The sequence below is a fragment of the Chroicocephalus ridibundus genome, chromosome 6 (assembly GCF_963924245.1).
Source record: "Chroicocephalus ridibundus chromosome 6, bChrRid1.1, whole genome shotgun sequence".
NCBI classification, from domain to species: domain Eukaryota; kingdom Metazoa; phylum Chordata; class Aves; order Charadriiformes; family Laridae; genus Chroicocephalus; species Chroicocephalus ridibundus.
This window is the reverse complement of record NC_086289.1, coordinates 8,396,229-8,416,280: the sequence shown is the minus strand read 5'-3', so window position 1 is coordinate 8,416,280 and position 20,052 is coordinate 8,396,229. Positions and strand designations below refer to the sequence as shown.

Sequence of the window (20,052 nt, the reverse complement as noted above, 5' to 3'; positions counted from 1 at the left end):
GTCAAGGTCAGGAAAACAATCTTTAAGAGATGCTTAGAGGTTATCCTGCATATGCAAAATCTCCAGGGCAAACTGAAAGACTCCCCAAGGTATTTTCTGAAAACCTTGCTATCGTTAGGGAAGTGTTGATTCTTTTGGATCCAATTCATTAAATGCCTGAACTACTCCTGTGGCCACTATGACTTTTTTTTAATGGGTCAACGAAACCCTTAGGTGAATTCCAGATTCTATTTTTAATTGGGTTTGAATTGTGTTCTTGTTTGCTTTAGATGTTGACAGTATGGATCGCTACTCTTTTTCTTCTTCATGCAGCCAGAGGTAAGACACATAGTTGATAAAAATCTATAAATAGTAAAAATTGTTGTGTGCAGCTTACCCAGAATAACTATAATTTAGAAAAACGATGTGCTTTGGAATGGATTTAACATACGTCTTCATTAGGAGCACTGAGTTACATCATGTCTTCCCCACGTTTAGCCTATTACTTTATAATTCCCATACTCCCCTCACCCCCCACCAGCATTTATGGTAGCTACAACACTTATAATGCCAGCCTAGGCACCTACTGTTCACAGACCTATGCAGAGAACAAGACAATGGTCCTGGTCCAAAACATTTCCTTACTGATAGGAAAGAATAGTTCAATAGGGATGGACACACAGAAAGAACACAGAGAAACAATAAGACACACTCCAAAGGTTTCCTGGCATCAGAGGAAAGACCCCCGTGAAAGCGACTGGATCACTTGTGGAGTCTCTAGCTGCAGCTCCACAATTAAATGTTTTAAATCTCTTTCTCTAAATGTGTTTCCAGTATATATCACTCTACCCCTGTGTTTCGTACAGAGTAACAAATAGATCAAGTCACAGTCTGATGTGGCATGAATCTGCCACCTATCCTAGGAAACAGTAGTTTCTCATTGTTTTCAGTGTCTCTTTAATAGCAATAAAAATTCCTTGGGATTTTCACAACTGTGGTGCTACAATAGTGGATAAGGATGACATTTAATGGCCACACCCGGATGTCGTATTTGCATCATCACTGTATTAAAGCCACAATAGAAATTGTGAAACTCTACTCCTTCAGGCACAGACCACACTTCCTGAGGCTGTGCTTTGCTCCAGGCTTCCACTCAAATTCCACTTTATTCCTTCCATAAAAATCTTATGGTGATAAAAGAAATAAGGGAGACATTTAATGTATGTTATGGAGCAACCAGAGGTATCTATTTTAATGTTCTGTTTTCATTTTACTCCTGCATGAATTGTTGCACAAGACATAACAATTTAGATAAACCCTGGAGCATTAGCACTAATTTGAAGGACTGCTCTGCACTGGCAGCAAAAGCTGGTTTGTTCTCTGGATCCACAAAGGATCCAGATTTTATTGTCTTTTTCCGATGGCTGTGTTAACCATATGTTTGACAAAATAAGTCATGGGTTCACCAAACTGAGCTCTACGCTATGTTTGCAACAGGAATCGGTCTTGAAGTTCATGTCCCTGCTGCGTGCACAGGTGCACAACTGAGCCCCTTCATGAAAACCAAACACAGGCGCCATCCTAACCCGAACCAGCTGTTTTCCGCTTCCCTGCTATAAACACTATCCTGCCAGCTCCTTGTAAAGTGGTGGCAGCCTGACCAGCTACCTTCCCAGAACACTAACATTTTTCTTTGTGTATCCCAGGAAGGGAAGTTTGCTACAAAAGGCTCGGATGCTTTTCAGATAGCCCGCCTTGGTCTGGGATCCCGGGGAGACAGCTGGCAGGCTTGCCCAGCTCTCCAGAAGATGTGAACACCAATTTCCTTCTTTACACTAGAGACAACATCATGAAATACCAAGTAAGAAAGTGCTTTGTTTTTAAACACTGATCGTAAACAACACCTTCAACAAATTATATGAACAGTTTCTTTTCTCCTGTATTTTTGCCCGTAAGTCTCCCAAGAGAAGCCCCAATTCTATATTATGCATGGACAATCCATCATAATTTTCTTTCATTTTTTTTCTTTTTCCTCATTTTAGCTCTCTGATGAGCCAGGTATATTTACAACAGGTTAAGTGCAGCCTTCTGACACAAGTCACCTGAGATATATTGGATATATTTTACATACTTCTCTACAGTAAGCTAATCGCCTAAATTCAGATTCAGGTTTAGCACTATAAAACCAAAGGTAGGGAAGACAGTACAAAAGGAAAGCTCAATCTCGGCTCCTGTGTGTCTCCAGATTAAAAACATGTTTCGGGTCCATACACACAAAATCATACACATGATTACTAGGTCCTCTGAACTACAGAGGCTCTGCTTATGTGGTGGCCAACACTGAGCCCTAAGAGCAGTAGACAGCTAAGAGTGAAGATCAGAAGAAAAAGTGTCAGTGTTCACCAGAGAGAGGAAGGAAAATAGGATGAGAAATTAAAGGAAAGCTTAGAAAGAAAAATGGAAAGAAAAGATGAAGGAGACAGTGAAATCATATGTGGAAAAAGAAGCAAACAACCAAAAAGAGAATGAGATGTGGATGGAGAAAGAAAGTAAAAAATATTAAACATCTTTTGGAAGACTGTGACTGAGGGAATATGGAGACTAAAAAGCTAAGGAAAAAGACTTTGTAAGACTTAACATGGAGAGAGCTTGGAGGTTTCTCTTACAGAGAGGTGAACCAGGTTATGCCCCATGAAGACACATCAGGTAGAGAAGTGCAGAGACAGCAGGGTCTGGAGCTGTACGGAAGGAAAAAAAAAGTATTTGCAACATCTGCAAACTAGTGGCAGCGAGAGGAAGCCCTAGACTGTGACGGAGTGACAAATGAAGGAGCTAAAAGGAGCCTGAAGGACTGCATATGGGTCAAACGGGAACATACTGAAAGATGCCGGAAGCGTGTCAGTCCTTTCCTCTGAAGACCAGCAAATACTGGGAAAAGCACACAGCAGGATGCTCAAGGTGTTGGAGATGTCTGGGCTGGGCTTGTCCATGGCACAAAGCAGTTTTGTGGAGCTATAGACTAGTCTGGTGAAAGAAGAGAAATGACCATCAAAGAGTGTGAATTTTACTTGGAAAAAAAGCAAGAAAAATGAAGCAAAGCAATATGGGGGGGGTGGGTGGGTGTGGGGTGCGCAATTTTTCCTGTTGTTGGCCTACATGACATGAAAAAGACTTCACAGTTGTTTTTTTTATATGAATGGCAGTCACAAACAGTGGAGGCATTTAATGTCTCTCCTGAGTCACCTCAGAACAAGTCTAACATCTCCAGCTGAGAGGGCCTATGAGGTTTTGACTTTAATCAGTCTTTCACTGAAGGTGAGATGTGTGCTAATTAGTTCATTACATCCCCTTTTAAGCTTATGAAACCATAACAAAAAATAAGTAAGAGCCAAACTTTAAAGTAACCCAGTATTCAGAATTTCTTTAAAAGAAAGTAACGCCTGCCTTCTCAATAAACCCCACGACACCTACAGCCTCTGATGTTCTAAGCCTCGTGGGCTTTCTCATGCTATCTGGAATATCTTTAGGATAAAATATAAATAAACTTAGCGATGAAGGTCTTATCTTCAAAGAAGAAAGAGAGAAAAATAGGTATAGATTCAAAGTCAACCGCTTAATACCTTGCAGAAGATGCTATCTTTATCTTTCTACGGCCAAGTTTGATAAAATCTTGCATTTACATGGCATGTTCTACCAGTATATCTCAAAGCATTGTTGCAAAGGATGACAATATTATTAGTCCAATTAACTAGAGGAAGTGAATCATTTGTTGAAGCAATTAATCGATATCCCCCAGCAAGGCAGTTTAAGAGTGAGGAACAAGACCCATCTCTTCAGAGTCCAGAACTATGCCTTAACCCTTGGGGTACTCTGCCTTGTATCAAAATGTACACTGGGATGGAGCAGTCACATCTGTGTTGTTTTGTTTGTTGGTTGTTTTTTTGGATTTTGGTTTTTTTTACACAGAAAATTTCTGCTACAAATCCATCGACTATCAAAGCTTCAAATTTTCGACCACACAGGAAAACTCGCTTCCTTATACATGGCCATCTTGTTGGAGCGGACCTCCTCTGGATAACAAATATATGCAGGGTATAGTATGACTATTGGCATTTTACTTGTGTTTAAAAGTGCAAATATCCACATCCCCCCCTTCACTTGCTTAAATTCCCACAAAAAATTTACACCTCTGTTCTCTTTTTGATTCAGGGAATAAATGAGGGGAAAAAACTTCAACATGAAGCTCAGTTCGACATGACCACCCTCTTGATCCTAGCTAGGAGCATAGCGCACTTCAGCCTTCTGCTAAATGCCCTTTTGCTGCTTCCACCTCCACAGGGAAAGCTATAATTAATTGATTTTTCAATTCCTTGCCAATAATGAAGGGGGAAAAAAAAGTCACTTTTCTCACCTCATCAAATGGTCGAAAAAAACCATTTCAGTTTGAGTGAGGTGTTTGATCTAATAAAACCAAAATGTTTTGTTCAGCAGATTGGTTTCATTTTCTTAAGGCACATTTGAAAAATGAAATTGTTTCAGAATGAACAATCAGAATGTTCCGTTGTCAGAAGTATATAAATAGAACATTTTGGTTAAAATATATGAACTTTGGGGCTGAACAATTCAAGCACATGAACACAAATTTTTGAATCTTTTTAGATGATCCAAGCATATAAATTTTGAAGAATAAAGTTAGGAAAACAAAAAACAAGTCATACTATCCTCTTCTTCTAACTGGGATTCTGTCATTAAGAGAAGTTGATACCCTAAAGCTAACCAAGGCATCTGGAATGGAAAACAGAACTTAAGCAGGGTTCCGTGTGTCTTTATACAGTGTTCAAATCACTGCCTCCACTCTGCCTCCTTGTGTTGATTCTTCAGCGTTAGTAGGAATTAATATACTAAAGATGTGTCCTTACCGGTCACATAAGGAGACAAAGTGAGTCCCCAGCTATAACAAAATGAAATATTGTTTGTATATTCCCTGCTACTATTGTAACTAATGCCTGTTTCGTTCTGTTCTGCTGTTTCCATGTTTTCCACCAGTTCATGTTTCACACCGAAGATGTGAACTGCATTTTGACTGACTGGAGAGGTGGCTCTAGCGGTTTGTATACCGAAGCCGTTAACAACGTCCGCATTGTAGGGGCTGAGCTGGTGTATCTGGTGAACCTTCTTGAGGTAAAAGTATTCATGGAATGTGAACACCGACCCATAATCTGTATGGTAAAGGCTGTGTTCAGGGTGGCACCTTTATGCTCAGGAAGTAGAGAGGTATTCAATAACATAGCGGGGATGGGATGAGCTGGGAACTGCTTCTCTTTTGGTACAGATCCCACCACCCACAACAGTAACTTCCCACCCAAGACGCTCCCCTCCATCGCCTGCTGGTTTGGCCATGTCCTAGCATAGCATGGGGCCATGGGGCAGTGCCGCAGGCTTGTATGCCCCACTTAACACGCTTCTTTGTTTCCTTTCCATACATCTTCACAGAAAGATTATGGCTACTCTCCTGCCAACATTCATTTCATCGGCCATAGTCTTGGAGCGCATGCCGCAGGGGAGGCAGGGAGAAGGAAACCTGGCATTGGAAGAATAACAGGTACCGAGGCTATTTCAACTGATGACTATATTTTCATGCAACTTAAGAGACCCGAAGAATCACTGCTGCCTTATCAACACACAATACAGACTGCAATGTGCTGCTTTGTCATAATTAACAGTAGACGGCATGACAGCACACAAATGAAGCCATGTCCTATCAAATGCCCTGTATTTCACATGTCAATGCTCACATCCCTTAGAACAGCTCGGCTGCAACAGATCAGAAGGGCTTAGATGTCCCGACTGTGGCTAAATAGAGGTCACTTTTCACAGGTCACAACAAGTCCCAGGGGGCACTCCATAGTGAATTTTAATGATATAAAAGAACAGGAACACAATACCATACTGCATGTGGAATAACAAACATGTAAAACGTAAGCAACTCATTGTCACATTTGGTTTTAAAAGCCCACTCGAAACGTGACTTTTCAGCAGCTCAAAAGATTGAAAATCTGAAATTAAAAAATTAGAAGCCCTAGTCTAGTATGTGAGGATGAGACAGTAAATATCCATGGACACCCTGAAAAGGAAGCAAGCTATTAGTCTCACAGCTACACAGAGAGACACAGCATCATGACACACTCACATATCACTATTTCTTTTCTAAGGGCTCACTATTTTTTGCTTTCCTTTCTCCTTCGGGCAGTTCTTTTCTCTGCATAGACATTGCTTTGGCTAAGCTGCATACAAACTAAGCAGCCTCATAAGCAAGTCGGGGAAACTGGTATCAGATTTTTCACCAAATAAAAATTCACAGACATGCTCAGAAAAATAAATCGAGAAAAATAAGAATATATATATATAAAGAATAACATATCAGAAAATTCCAGTCTACGCACTCAGAATAACATACCAAGATTTCATGTCTTCCCTAACATGAAATAAACCACCAAACCTCTTCTTATAACATTATTCCCCAAAAGTAAGCCCAGCACCCAACAGCCTTTTACTGCACTGTAACGCCTCTAGCCACCTTTCTATTAAAAACCTGCTTGTTTTTCTGGCTGTTGCGGTCCACAAAATGGATTTTTTTTTATGTGGAGTAAAGGTCAAAATGTAATGACTTACAGTGTACACAGGCTGTATGTGATGACATACACATAGTATTATTTACTCAATCAGACTTATCTCCATTTATTTAGGCTTGGATCCAGCTGGGCCCCTTTTTCAGTATACCCCCACGATGGTTAGGCTGGATCCTTCAGATGCAAAATTTGTTGATATAATTCATACTCATGCCGGTCATCTGTTCTTTGACTTTGGTAAGTTTTTGCCCAAAGGCCAACACCGACACAGAGGCTGAGAGTACCTGAGAGTGATCAGCCTCGATTCTTTGTGCATTTCAGCTCCAGGGATTCTTCAGACTTGTGGCCACCTGGATTTTTACCCAAATGGTGGGAAGAAGATGCCAGGATGCAAGCAACTTCGTGTACCTCCTGCAACTCGGAATATCAATGACCTTATGAGAGGTAAATATATTTTTAAACAGTAATACCTCATTATAAGCCACAGTTAGAAATAAAGGCTAGGCTAAAGTAAAGCACTTTGAATGTGTATATTATCTATATAGCTCAAATTTGGAGTAGGGAGAGAATGCTCAAAAATGGAAGATTTAAAGCTGCCTGTGAAATAGCCTCCAATTTTCCTATATACTAACCAAGGCAAATTCCAGGTGGAAACTTCAAGTTAAAGCATGCAGACTTGTTCATCACAGTCTGTTACAAAAGACTGCCACTGTGCTGACCGACTAACCTCAGTGGGAATTCCACGCATGAAGGACCAGTAAAATTTCGTTCAAGGATAATCCAAAAACGAGTATTTTAAAATCTGAGCTTCCCTTCTCCCTAGGAAGACATCAGTCACAATATTATTGGGGTTAGGCACACTCATCCACGCCATTAACAGGTTTAGTGTCTTCAAAGGGAACAGCACAAGGTTAAAAATACAGAAGATGATAAAATGACTGCTGCATTGATAGTTCATGTTCTTCAAAGAAAGCTGGGCAGTTAAGCAGTATTAGCCTGGGATCCAGCACAATAGATCCCCAAAATGCCGTCTTCTGATCCTAACCTACAGAAATAAGAATATCTGTTATTCACAGCTAAATGTTTTGAAATCCCCACCACTAGTTAAGTAATTGGCTTTCAAAAACGCTCAGTCTTAGAACTGGTTGGAGAACTTAGTAACAAAGAGGACAGAAAGCTGCCTGTGCACAAAGTCATTGGGAACCAAAACCCTGTCCAATTGGACTGCATGAGAATGTCTGCATTTTCAGCACAAAAAAAAAAAAAAAATTTCCGTAGACATTTCACAAGGCTGTTTGCAATGTTTTGTGGTGAGGGAGAAGCCCAGCTCAACTGAACACGAGTAGATGGAGTTGGTTGTTCCTGCAGCTCCTAAAATTAGAGACAACCTTAGCTCCTGCCTCTTGGTTAAACCTTACTTTGTGCCTATTTCTTCTGTTTGATAACATTTACATTTATGTAGTGCTTTTATGTATGACAGGCTTTGGAAATGCTATTTACTAGCTTCTTTCTACAGCTTTTGATGCAGTAGGAGAGGAGTATTATGTTCCCATTGTATAGATGTGAATTTGGCACTAGCACAAAGTAAGCCAACTGTAAGAGCTGAGGTCTTGAAAATTGAAAGCACAGACCCTTCTGAATTAGATTTAAAGAAGAAACTATAAAGCAAACATATTCAGAAAGCCTTGACGATGCAGATAACTTTCAGAAAAACAGACAAAAACACTTTTCAGAGGGGTTTTGGTGTGATTTTTCTTTCCTTATGTAAAGAACAACGCGTGTCAACTGGTCGATACCAACTGGTCTGTCTTTAAGATGCACAAATATTGACAGTAAGTGAAATTCTGATTTCACTATAAACTGTGCCAGCTTGCAATTACTTAGTGCCTCTGAGACTTTACCCCATGGATTAGGTGAGCCCCCACAGATGCTGAAGCAGAGTAGAGCCTATTTTTATACAACCTAACTTTGGTATATTGTGCTTTGATACAGGCAGGGCTTCAGAGCCAATGAAGACAATACTTGTTACAAGGGACCTGTAAATATAACCCAAATTGCACTTTCTTCTTTTGTGCACTGACTGCTTATAAATTTCATTCTGATGGGAAAATGTACTTGTTTCAAATAATTCTGTCAAAATCAAGGACACACTGCCAAACATCTTCCTTTTCAGAGAGTTTCACAGAATCACCACTGTCAAATGACCGTAGATTTTCTAGAGCTTAAAAACCTTGAAAGCCACTGAAGTTAAAAATAATTACTACAATTATCTTTAATTCTAGAAATGAGTGGGAACTGTGGTTTTACAAAATACCATGTTGTGATAATGGTAAGCAAATGAAAACTACTTCATAGTGACTACTATATGCTTTACAAACTCTGTAGCTATGAATTATTCCAGTCTTTGAAATATCAAGGGGAAATTCTCCTAAATCCTCCCCTGTTCTCATGCTAAAGTCAAAGCAGTGAAGTACCCATAGTCAGACAGGAGGCTGCACGAGCTCCGCTTCCGTGTATCTCCACCTCTGCACTTCTGCATGAGTCCAGCGACACACAGATTAGTCCCTAGCCCTTCCCCACAGGAAAAAACAGATTTAGCCATAAGTACACGTTTTACTATAAAACCCAACAATTCACACTTTAAACATCTTTTTTTTTATTATTTTTAATCTGAGACTTCACTGTATGTGCAAATACTGTTGAGGAAAAGAGACCCACAAGTGTTATTTTTGGCATGGACTTTATGTTAATGTATAGTTTTAATCTTTTGCACCTGGGCTTTTTCCCAGGATATAGAGCTTTTGGATGTGGACATAAAAGAAGTCTCCGGTATTATGCTGAGAGTATTATGACTCCCAATGGATTTGTTGGGTATCAGTGTGACACATACCGAGACTTTGTATTGGTAAGTACCAGGCGCACATTTATCTGAGGGGTTATAGCCCTGCCCTTCTTCTCTTAATAATTTCTAACTTCTATGCTCTGGATCATGGGATTCGGGGGGGGGCCTATGCACACCCACTGACTACCCTCATCCAGACAATACCCAAAAACCAGGCAAAACGTAAAAGCAGCAAGCGCCATTAAAAAAAAAAAAAAGATCCAGAAGAAAATAGGACAGTAAATATAAACACCAAAACCAGTTGTAACAGGAGAGATGAAGAGTTGAGGAAGAGGGCAATGAGAGGCAGTGGCTGGGTTCACCTTTTGCATAGGTCAACAGTAAGGGACACTCCGGTTGAAGGAAGTCCATCTAAACCTCGTGGAAACCATCATCAAGAGGACAGCCTCTGGATTTCAGAAACGTTTAAACATCCGTATAAACTATAAACATCCACAGTATAGAGGGCAGGGGAGATATTTATACAGCCCAGCATTGTTCACGCAACCCTCAGGTGGCACAAGAAAGAAGGAAACATAATGTCCTAGCGTTTCATGCCTGATATAACTGGGCTTTTAGTGGACCAATTCTGGCAATGCTACCGAGGACTGGTCAAGGAGGAATTTCCTTGACCACCATAGTATTTCCATCTACTCCAAAAATGAATGATTATAATACTGCGGAATAGGTGTTAATGTTTGTAGCAATGTTGCCATAGAACTTGAAAGTTTGATGTAGTTCAGGATTTGAAAACCTTAACTGTGTACAATTTACTGATGCGAGGGAAATGCTTTTTTTTCAGTCACGTTATAAAGTTATAGTGATCATTTAGCCTTTTATTCATCTAATGCCCAAATAGCCAAGGATCCACAAATAACTATTCCTACAGAACCCCCCAAATATCAAAACTGAACTATTAAAATATAACAATGCTATATTTTCCAATTGCAATTAAATTACTTTCACTGAAAATAAAAATATTTATCTTTTCTTTTTTTTTTTAATGGACTTCAAGGTCTTGATCTGAATGTTTGATCTATGCAGGTAGATTAATTTCATCAAGGCTCTGCACGGGAGTAAAGGCTGAAAAGGAGACAGAACACATCCCAAAGTGAGACCCCCAAGCCTCAGTATTCCTAACCTTAAATACCCCCAAGCCTCAGTATTCCTAACCTTAAATACCTTTACCATATGAGTGAATATATCCAGCCACTCCTGCTTGCAGATATTGTTACCAACCCTATAATAATTAGCAGACAACCTTTCAATGGACCCTATTAATGATGAATATATTACCTGTACTTTACAGATCAAGTAGTAAGGCGCAACGTGCATTAAGGTATTTATTTATGGTCTCCGCAAAAGCATAAGGAATTAGGCCAAATTTTCAACCTGTTTCTCTTTGATTTTCAACCAGATGAAATAAGCTGACTGACAACCTCAACTCCTTTTTTCACCACGCTGATAAATACTGAAGATATTATCTGAACTCAGAACCAAGTACCTTTCAAAAATGCTGGGAAAAAGCTGAAATACTCTGATTTCTTAAACTTTAGGAATTGGGATTAAAACAGATAATGTCTTGTAACACACATTGTTATTTTCCCCCAGGGAGACTGCTTTCCATGTCCAGAGGAAGGATGCCCACTCATGGGTCATTATGCTGATAAGTTTTTACGTAAAACTGAAAAAGAACAGCAAAAGGTTTATTTAAACACAGGGCCCTCCCCTCCATATGCTCGTAAGTGCTCATTTTGGGTGGTGAATTCTAAAGTGGCAACGAATTATGTGTGAACAAATATCTTAAACTTCTACAGAGAGCTGCTGGAGTTAACGAGTGTCACTCAGTACAAAATCTAGAGTTTCAGGTGTGTTGGGAACATGCAGTACCAGCATTATCTGGGAAAGGCTGAGATAATTACAGAAACAGATCAAATGATGCTGACCTCTAAACCTGCTAAAATATTGTTAATTAGATGATGGCTTCAAAAATTCTGTAAAGCTGAAGGTGGGAGGAATGTTATGCTAAAAGTGCAAAATTTCAAATCAATACGTTACATTGTTTTTATTGACAAAAATTTATAAAACTGGAACATTTCAGGATATTTTTGCAAAGCTCATCAAGTCAAAATGGCAGGGAGTAATAAGAAATATAGTTTTGATTGTGATTAATGTAGAAGCAGCCACAGAACTGGAAAATAAGAAAATTCATAAATAAATTGTAATCCATCACAGATGGTGAATTGCAAGGGCAATAAATGAGAGGGTCTTTGAGAACCTTATTCACCAGTCACTAAGATATGAAAGCAGAAAAAAAATAATCTTATATCACATCTCCATAAGAGCAAAAAGTAAAAAGATGAATTTGAGTATAGAGAAACTAGCCATTTCTCAAATTTGAATGGATACATTGATTTCAACATTTTCAGACTGTTGAGTTTATAGAAATTATAGCCTGAAACCAAATATAACCTTATGAAGTGGGCGAAGAGAGTCTCCTTTTAATAGCCCAAACCAAATCCAGTCCAGTTGCTGGGCTGTGCACAGGTATAAGAAAAACCCTAAACCCTCTGTATATCAGGATCATCCTGGGAAAGCTGCCGGTTTTGTTTAATGTATCTTTAACACCACGGCAGTTCAGCTGAACTCACTTCATAGTTGAGAGCCAACATGCTGCCCATGAGACCCCACAAACTCCTGACAAGTGTAAGAAATTACAAAATTAAAAGCGAGGCCAAGTGGAAGAGCAAGGTACGGCATTGGCCATGGCACAGTAAATACCCAGCATAGTCGGTAGGTCAGCAAAAATTGGATTTGCGATTTAGACCACTGTCAAGGAAATTAATACTGCCAGATTCACACAGAAATAACATTTGCCTTAATGAAGAGTGACATTTTGGTTGCTTTTGTTTGCACATTTGTGCAATCCTTTCCTCTCCCTGAAGGACATTGACACTTAAGAGAAGGTTTACCATTAGGAAAGAAATCTCCTTGCAACCATTATCTATTTCATTTTGCTTTCAAAGGCTGGAGAAAAGAGATACTTGTCAGAGTATCTGCAACAGAAACCATGAAGGGAAATATAGATATAGCCTTGACTGGAACTAACGGGATCAGGAAAAAATATACAATTGACAAGTAAGTTTAACGTGGCTGCTGAAAAAATGGCTCTATCATTGTTATCATACTGAATTTATACACAACTATTTTTACATGTCTCGTCTCATTCTATGTGCTCTGTGATTTACACTGGTAATAAAAGTAGCTGATAAGTGAGCTGATAAGTTCCCCGTGCTACAAATTATGGTCAAAATCTGCTTGCTGGTCTCTCTTTCTCTATATTTTCTTTTCTTTTCTGAGGATGATGGTTAGCATAACAAGTGGGCAAGAGCAAAGAGCTCTGTGGATACTGCTGGACTCAGACATCACCAGGTGATCTTCTCTGAGAAGACAAAGAGCGACATGATATACAGTCACTTAACCATTCCCTCCTCTAGGGAATATGTAAGAGAGCTGCAGCTTGCTTATGAACCGTGCTGGAATCTGGCGTTCCTGTCCGCACAGCTTGGCTTTTTCCAGTAAATGTGAATTTACATCTCATAAACCGATCCTTGTCAAGAACACAGTTGAAATATTGTAAAACCAACTGCATCTGTGTTTGGACATAGCCCTGTTACTGGCCTGTATCAGGATTACATTTGGTTGCAAATACACAACTGCAGTGATACGCTTACAGGTAATTTCTATGTTAATGTCACACTGTCACGTGCATTCCATTACAATGAACACTGACACCACAGAAAGCACGAATGTAAACTATAATTTTCAATTTTCTTCATGGTTGAAAGCAAGCAGAAACACAGAACTTTTTGACTTGGACTTATTTGAAGATAGATATCATTTTCCAAAAATAATGACTAGAATAAACCCCATTACAATACCAACAACAAAGACTGAGCTAACTAATCTACTGTTATCATCCTGAAAGGCACGGAAATTTAAGCAACTAAGTCACTTGGATACTTCTGTTGTTCCCTCTGGGTAGCTATCTCCTCCTGAGGTACCAACAAGCCTATACATTGGCTTGACAGGCTGAAAGCCTGTAGCAGGATCCACAAAAAGCTCCCTATCAAAGCAGGAATGGTGTTACCTCTGCTTTCTCGAGTAAGGTTGATACAGAGACTTTGTGGCCTTCACCAATTTGCCCAGCTGGAATCTGCACCACAGAGTTCAACCAAAAGGAGGGGAAAAAGTGACATTTAGTCCTCAGAACTTCCTCCAGGTGACCAGGATATACAGTGGGAGAAATACGGTAGCCTCAGCTCCACCACAACAGCTTCAGGGAAGGCAAAAAATGCAATACTGATTTGGAGAAAGAAATCAACCAAAACGGCAAATGAGACATTCTTTCCTAATCCTTACAAAAAAGGTTAAATTTAAAGTGCGTTTTACTTTTTTTTTAATCTCCCCTTTAGTTTATCCCTGTTACAATGTCTGTCCAAAAAAGTATTTAATATCTTTTATGTACTAAAAAAATCTAAGATCCAAGGACTTCATAAAAGACTTTGCTACATCCTTGCATGACCAGTCAGCAGAGAGGACAGAACTCAGTGTTTCTGGACCGGAGACACAATCCCCTACTGCCTGAGCTGAAAGCCTTGGATCTGCGTGAGCATCTGCATCAAGAGCCCTGTGCGCTCCCCAAGGAACACATTCTTCAAGAACGTGTTCTAAGCTAAAATTTTGCCTAACATCCCTGATTGGTAATTCTTGAAAAAAAAAAAAAAAAAAGTAATAAAATTATAGTTATAGTATTCAAAGCTTCAACTCTCATAGCATCCCACAGCTCATCTCCCTTTCTGTCTAAACTGTAGCTTTCCCCCCCTCCTGCCCATCATTTGTAAAGAACACAGAGCATCACTTCTGTGCTTTTCTTTTGGCAGGGGCACTTTCAACCCAGGCAACACATACTTGAACTTTATCGATACAGAAATTTCTGGGAACATTTCAAAGGTTGAGTTTCTCTGGAAAAACCGTCTAGGTCACATACATGGAGCCTGCATGGGAGCTGAAGAAGTCAGAATAATATCTGGGGATAACGGAAACGTGTGAGTACATCATCTGATAGTATTCCATTCTGTAGGCATGGGGAAAAAAAAAAACAACAAACGGAAAAAAAACAGAAAAAGGGAAAAAATACCCAAAACACCTCTGCACAGTATCATGCAACGTTAAGCGAGTGGGTTTAGGTACTGAAAATAAGAGCCCCATCCAAATTTCCTGGCAGTACCTGGGTGTTTGGCTGACTACAGCCACTCCCACCAGCTCAGCACTGCAGCCAGACTTCCCCGAAGAAGAGAGATACCAAATCTGAAATTCTGAGGGCTGCACTTGTGGGAAAGGTACAAACTTTTCTCCTAAATTGCAGCACGTCAGAACCAGCTCTGCACAGTGCAGCAGTACAACTTGCCTTGGCAGGGTACTTTAGGCTGACCCCGACCTGATCCCATGGACCGGGTGCCCGCTGGCATCTGCAGTACCTTAGGTACGCTTCTGGAGCACACCTCTTCGTGTAGTTTTAATCAAAATGAACCCAGCTGATTTGTCCCGACACCACTCTGTCACGTAAACCACGGTGTGGTAAGTGGGGAAAATGGAGTTAGATATTCCCTTCAAAAGCGCGCTCCTCGTCCAAATTAAAATGCTAATGGAGTCTGAGCATAAAGGCAAACACGTCTTAAAATTTAATAATTGGTCACTAACTAGTAATTCTTTACAAAATCATTTGATAACTCACACTTTATTGTTCTCAGTCTATGAGAACTCATGCTTTGACCTAACATGAAATAAAAACAGGATTTATTTTTATTATCGTGGGCTGCTGCAAAGAAAATGTCCCATTGTACTGAACTATATTTCCTTAAACTCTTCCTCCCTCGCCAGGTCTGTGTTCTGCGGCTGTGGAAGTGTGCGGCAGAGCACGTGGCAAGCCCTGACGCTGTGCTGAGGCTCAGCGAGAAATGCCGTGGTTGTCCACTGTGGCAACCCTCACCGACTGGAAGAGCACACGTCTTCAGTCAGCGGAAAAACATTAGCGAGGCTCTTTTAACAGGTTCTGAAAAACTTGCCCAAGCGCACTACAAAAGCTCTATTTCCAAATTAATGTTGTCAGATTTTATCCATAGAGGGGAGTTACACTTACGTGAGTTCCAGTTACAATGAGAGCTAATGTGTATTTTACTAGTAACACGCACGTGCAGTGTGGTTATATTTCAGAGTCAAGGGGGGAAATAATAAAATAGGGAAAAAAAGTCCTCGTCAATTCCCCTTTGAAATACACTTAATTATTGTAGCAGGAGCATCCAAAAAGAGGCAACAAAAAGAGAGAAGGAAAAGAAAAAATAAAAAAGGAAGGAAGATGAAAGAAGAGAAAAAAGGAAGAACAAAGATGAAAAAAAGGGGGGAGAAAACAAAAAAGGAGCATAGACAGTCAAATTCTTTATTAGTGCTTACTTAATTCTTCAGGAAGTGGACATTTCTTTACTTTCAGCGCATCTAATTGCTTTTATGTCAGGTGGAGTAGTATGTCAGGAATAATGTTAAATATAAAAATAATCGGAGGTTGAATGGCATTGCCTGATGTCCTTCCTTTCTGAAGAACACAATTAAACAACATTTTAGCAGCACATCCAAAAGACTGCTTGAGAGCTGGGACTGTGTACCGAGTTGTACAGTAGACCTTGAGAAACTCTACCATCAAAGTTCACCATGTGTCAAGTAGAGCAGCTTAATGTACAGCAAAATATTTGATTGCTGCCTTTTTCCCGGGGAAGAACTCATTGACGTTCTCTCTTCAGCTCTGCTGAACACCGGGTGAGCTGGGACTCTTTCTTTATACCCGAAACAGGCATCTTCTTTATCAAAATATGCTGCACTACTGAGGATCTTCAATTTTCTGGCAGCTTTCAAAGTAACTATTTTTTCTTTAGCGGCGAAGCTGAATTTTCTACCTCTAACTTGCCTTTCTGAAGCCACTGAAATCAGGCCTGAGCTGCATTATTTGCATTACTATATAACATTGCCCCTCTCCCCCGCCCTCCCCCCGATTTGGCAGCATTATGGTTACACTGGTTAACAAAACCAGACTACTAAGAGTTATCAGCATCAGCCAAAATAAACTAAGATTGTTTCTGTTTCAATACAAGCTAACCACAAAAATCCTTTCGGTTTCTAATTGCCCACTGCGGTCTAAGACACGCAGCTAATTTTTAAATCTAATGTGAGGTTTATCATTTGAGTGCAGAAATCCTGCGTGTGAATCACATTGGGCAACGCTGATCTCTCCCATCCTAACAACTAGCTATTCCAGCATACTTCCAGTGAGGTTTACCAGAAGGTGTTGATGAGATGCGTTACACAAGGCGGAATGTGAGTGATGAACAGGTGTGTTTCAAATTATGCAGCAATAATTTTGAGATGTCAGGATCCAGTCACCTCCTATGAAGTTTGCCAGAGGAGCTTGCTTAGGAGGTTTGCAGCCAAGTTGACAAATCAGACGTCTGCCTTCTCAGACGCCGGTACCCTTGCCATCTCCACCCGTGTGGAGTGGGATCCAGAAACCATCCCATCCTCCTCTACCCTTTAGGGAAACTCCTTAGGCAAGACCCCTTTCTTGTGCAAGCAGGGACTCTCCTCTTCTGTGCTCCCCTGGAGAAGAACAAAACAACCCCCCAGGTACTTCTACGCAGTTGGGAAATAGCTGTAGCTAGTAATTACACCATCTTTAACATCCTTCATAAATCAGGCATGGCTCCCTGCCGCAGAGTCGCACAAATAAAGGAGACTCAAGGAAGGGGAAAAGGAAGACTTATTTTCCCTCTCTTACAGTCAGGAACTGAAGCAAAAGAAATGTAAGTATTTTCCTCGGGCCCACGAAAAAGTGTGCAGCAGGGCCAGGGGCTGGATTGGGTCATCGGATGTAATGACACGAGACCGCCGTGTGCGCAGTGCAATGCAGGCCATGGCTCTCACAAGAAGGAAGCAATGTCCTGCTGAACTCAAGACTTCTGTAAAGCCCGTCCCCTCCTACCTCCATACTTGGCTGTGACACTTCTGAAATTCTAGAAATTTATTTGAAGCTTTTCTGAAAAATAAATTATATTCTCACTTTTCAAAAATACAAGCTTTCATTTTGTTTAATTTTAAGCTACTGATTTCAACAGCATTCTGACAAAACATGACAGCTCATATGGGCTGATGACTTCTGCTATAAATGTGGTCTAGATGATTTGATTAGACCACTTGAAAAATATACATTTTCTCACCCAATCAGTTCAGATAAAAATAAAAAATCGCATTAACTTCTTCCCCTTGTGTTTTCCTGTTTTGCATTTTTGTCATATATTGTTTCTTGAATTAATTTTCATTCTTTGGTATCATGAATATCAACACTGCACTTCTTTGCTAGCACATCTATAGACAGAATAACCGAGATTTATTTTCATAAGCTAAAGAAGAAATAACTGACAGCAGCTGTGTGTTGCTGGTAGCAAATAGTCTTCCTCCTGTTTCTTTCCGTATTTTAAAGTTAAATTTTTTACTGGTATGAAACCTTTGGATACTATCAGTTTGTATTAATGGAGCCAGTCCAAAAAATGCAAGGGTTTGATATTTCACACGGCAATCTGCCTTTGACAAAGACTGGAACAGGCAATTCTTTCATATCTTCACAACACGGTGAGGCAGCTTTTTAGAACAATTTAAATTGCATCTTTAAAATGTCAAGTGAGATGCACCACTTGATATGTTTGGCTGTCATGTTGAAAGGTAGATTTTTTTATTTTTTTTTTTAATCAAATGTGCTTCATTTGTCTAGGCTTTTTGAGGATATATTATGATTTGCATTCAGTCTTTTACATTATTTAAATATTCTGCAACACTATTCTGCACTAGGAATGCTTCAGAACAACAATACAAATTTCATTTAATACTCCTTAAGCATTTGTTCACTACAAAAATTACGCCAAAGCAAATTACTAACAAAGCCATTATAAACCATTCAGCCTCAGTCCCTTTGCTCTCTCATGACACTCTTTTGTCAACGGGGTAAGGTAAAACAAACACACATACAAACAAACCTCTTAAATCTTTTATAGAAGAAAGGAACAGCAATAAGTAATCCAAAATACTAACTCTCTGCTCCACTTACATCATCTGTACTTACTTTGTATCTAACATCAGAAAAATAGTTACAGGAGAAAAAAGTATGCTTGTCATAAAGCGATATACGCAGGCACGCTCATGAGAAACAAGGACCTTTTTTGTCAGAGTTCTCCGTCAATAGGAATAAAATACTCTATCGCATAGCACAGCAGAGACTCTTCTTTCCAAAAAGCACAGCCTATCGCAATGTCCCTCATAAATATTTGTGAGCCCAGAACCAAAACCATAAGAATAATTAAAATTAATTAAATAGAACTTATAGGTGGAGACTACAACGTTCAGTTTATGTAGTCGTCTCTCGTCCCACTTTAGATCCTCTCTATTTTACTTCTGTAACTTTTCAGATTTTTTTCATGCTACTCTAATATCCTAAAATATATTGATAAAATCCTTGTAAAGGAACTACACATTTGCAGGAATAAGCCTACCAAGTCCTTTTGGTCTTTCATCTTCGTTAGAGATGAAGCACGACAAGGCTTTTGTACAGAAAGCCTCCCCAGTCCCTTCATTCCCCCTTTAAGACTATCAACTCCTTTCTAATTATATCATTTTACAGCCCCATCGCTTGCCAGCGTCTTTCCTTAGAGAAATTCCATTATTTTCTCCAGGTAAAATAGGTCAGGCTTTTTTTTCCTTCTCTAGATAATCTGTATTTCACATGTTCCCACATGATTTTTTATCAGTTTTTGTTTCTCTCTTCAGGCTTCTGTTTCCCTAAGTAAGGCCAATTCTTTTCTACACAGTTGCATTTTGGTAAGTTTTTCTGACTTCTCCCTTTTCATTTAATTTAGGTTAAGAGTCTTTATCTTTGGCATACCAGAAGTGAGTGAATGATTACAGTGGCTCGATGCCTGAGAACACGCGTCCTGAAGGTACTTCTGGTAGATCTGAAATCTGGTTGTAATTTTTTTCGGCCCACAGTTGTGTCATGCCAGTTACCAACACTCCTGTAACATCACGTTGCCTGAGAGCAAGTCTGTTTTCCCAGTTAGCGTTCTTGCAGGGGCATCGCCTCACTCACTTCTCTTGCTTTTCCTCCTGGATATTTTTATAGCAAAATTATTTACCTACAGTTCCCACGCTTTCTTCCTTCAGTGCAAATTAGTGATTTTTCCTGCAGCAAACTCCAGTTCTCAAATGTGTGTCTGTTATACAGAAGGTAAAATAAAATCTTTGGAAAGTGATTTTGCTGAGCCTTTAACGCAGTCAGGGTATTCTGTGCAACCCATGGCTCTAACAGCTACATTTGGCAGGCTCCTGGGATAGAAGCAAACATTAAAATCTTAGCGCATTCCCAACGTTTATTCGAGTTATTCTTCCAAAACCAAAGCTGAATGGGGT

At 39.8% G+C, this 20,052-nt stretch overlaps 1 pseudogene; it reads left to right on the top strand.

The window, feature by feature from the left end:
• Positions 1–269: 269 nt before the first annotated feature.
• Positions 270–16,270, top strand: LOC134517149 (pancreatic lipase-related protein 2-like; annotated as a pseudogene).
• The last annotated feature ends 3,782 nt before the right edge of the window (positions 16,271–20,052 follow it).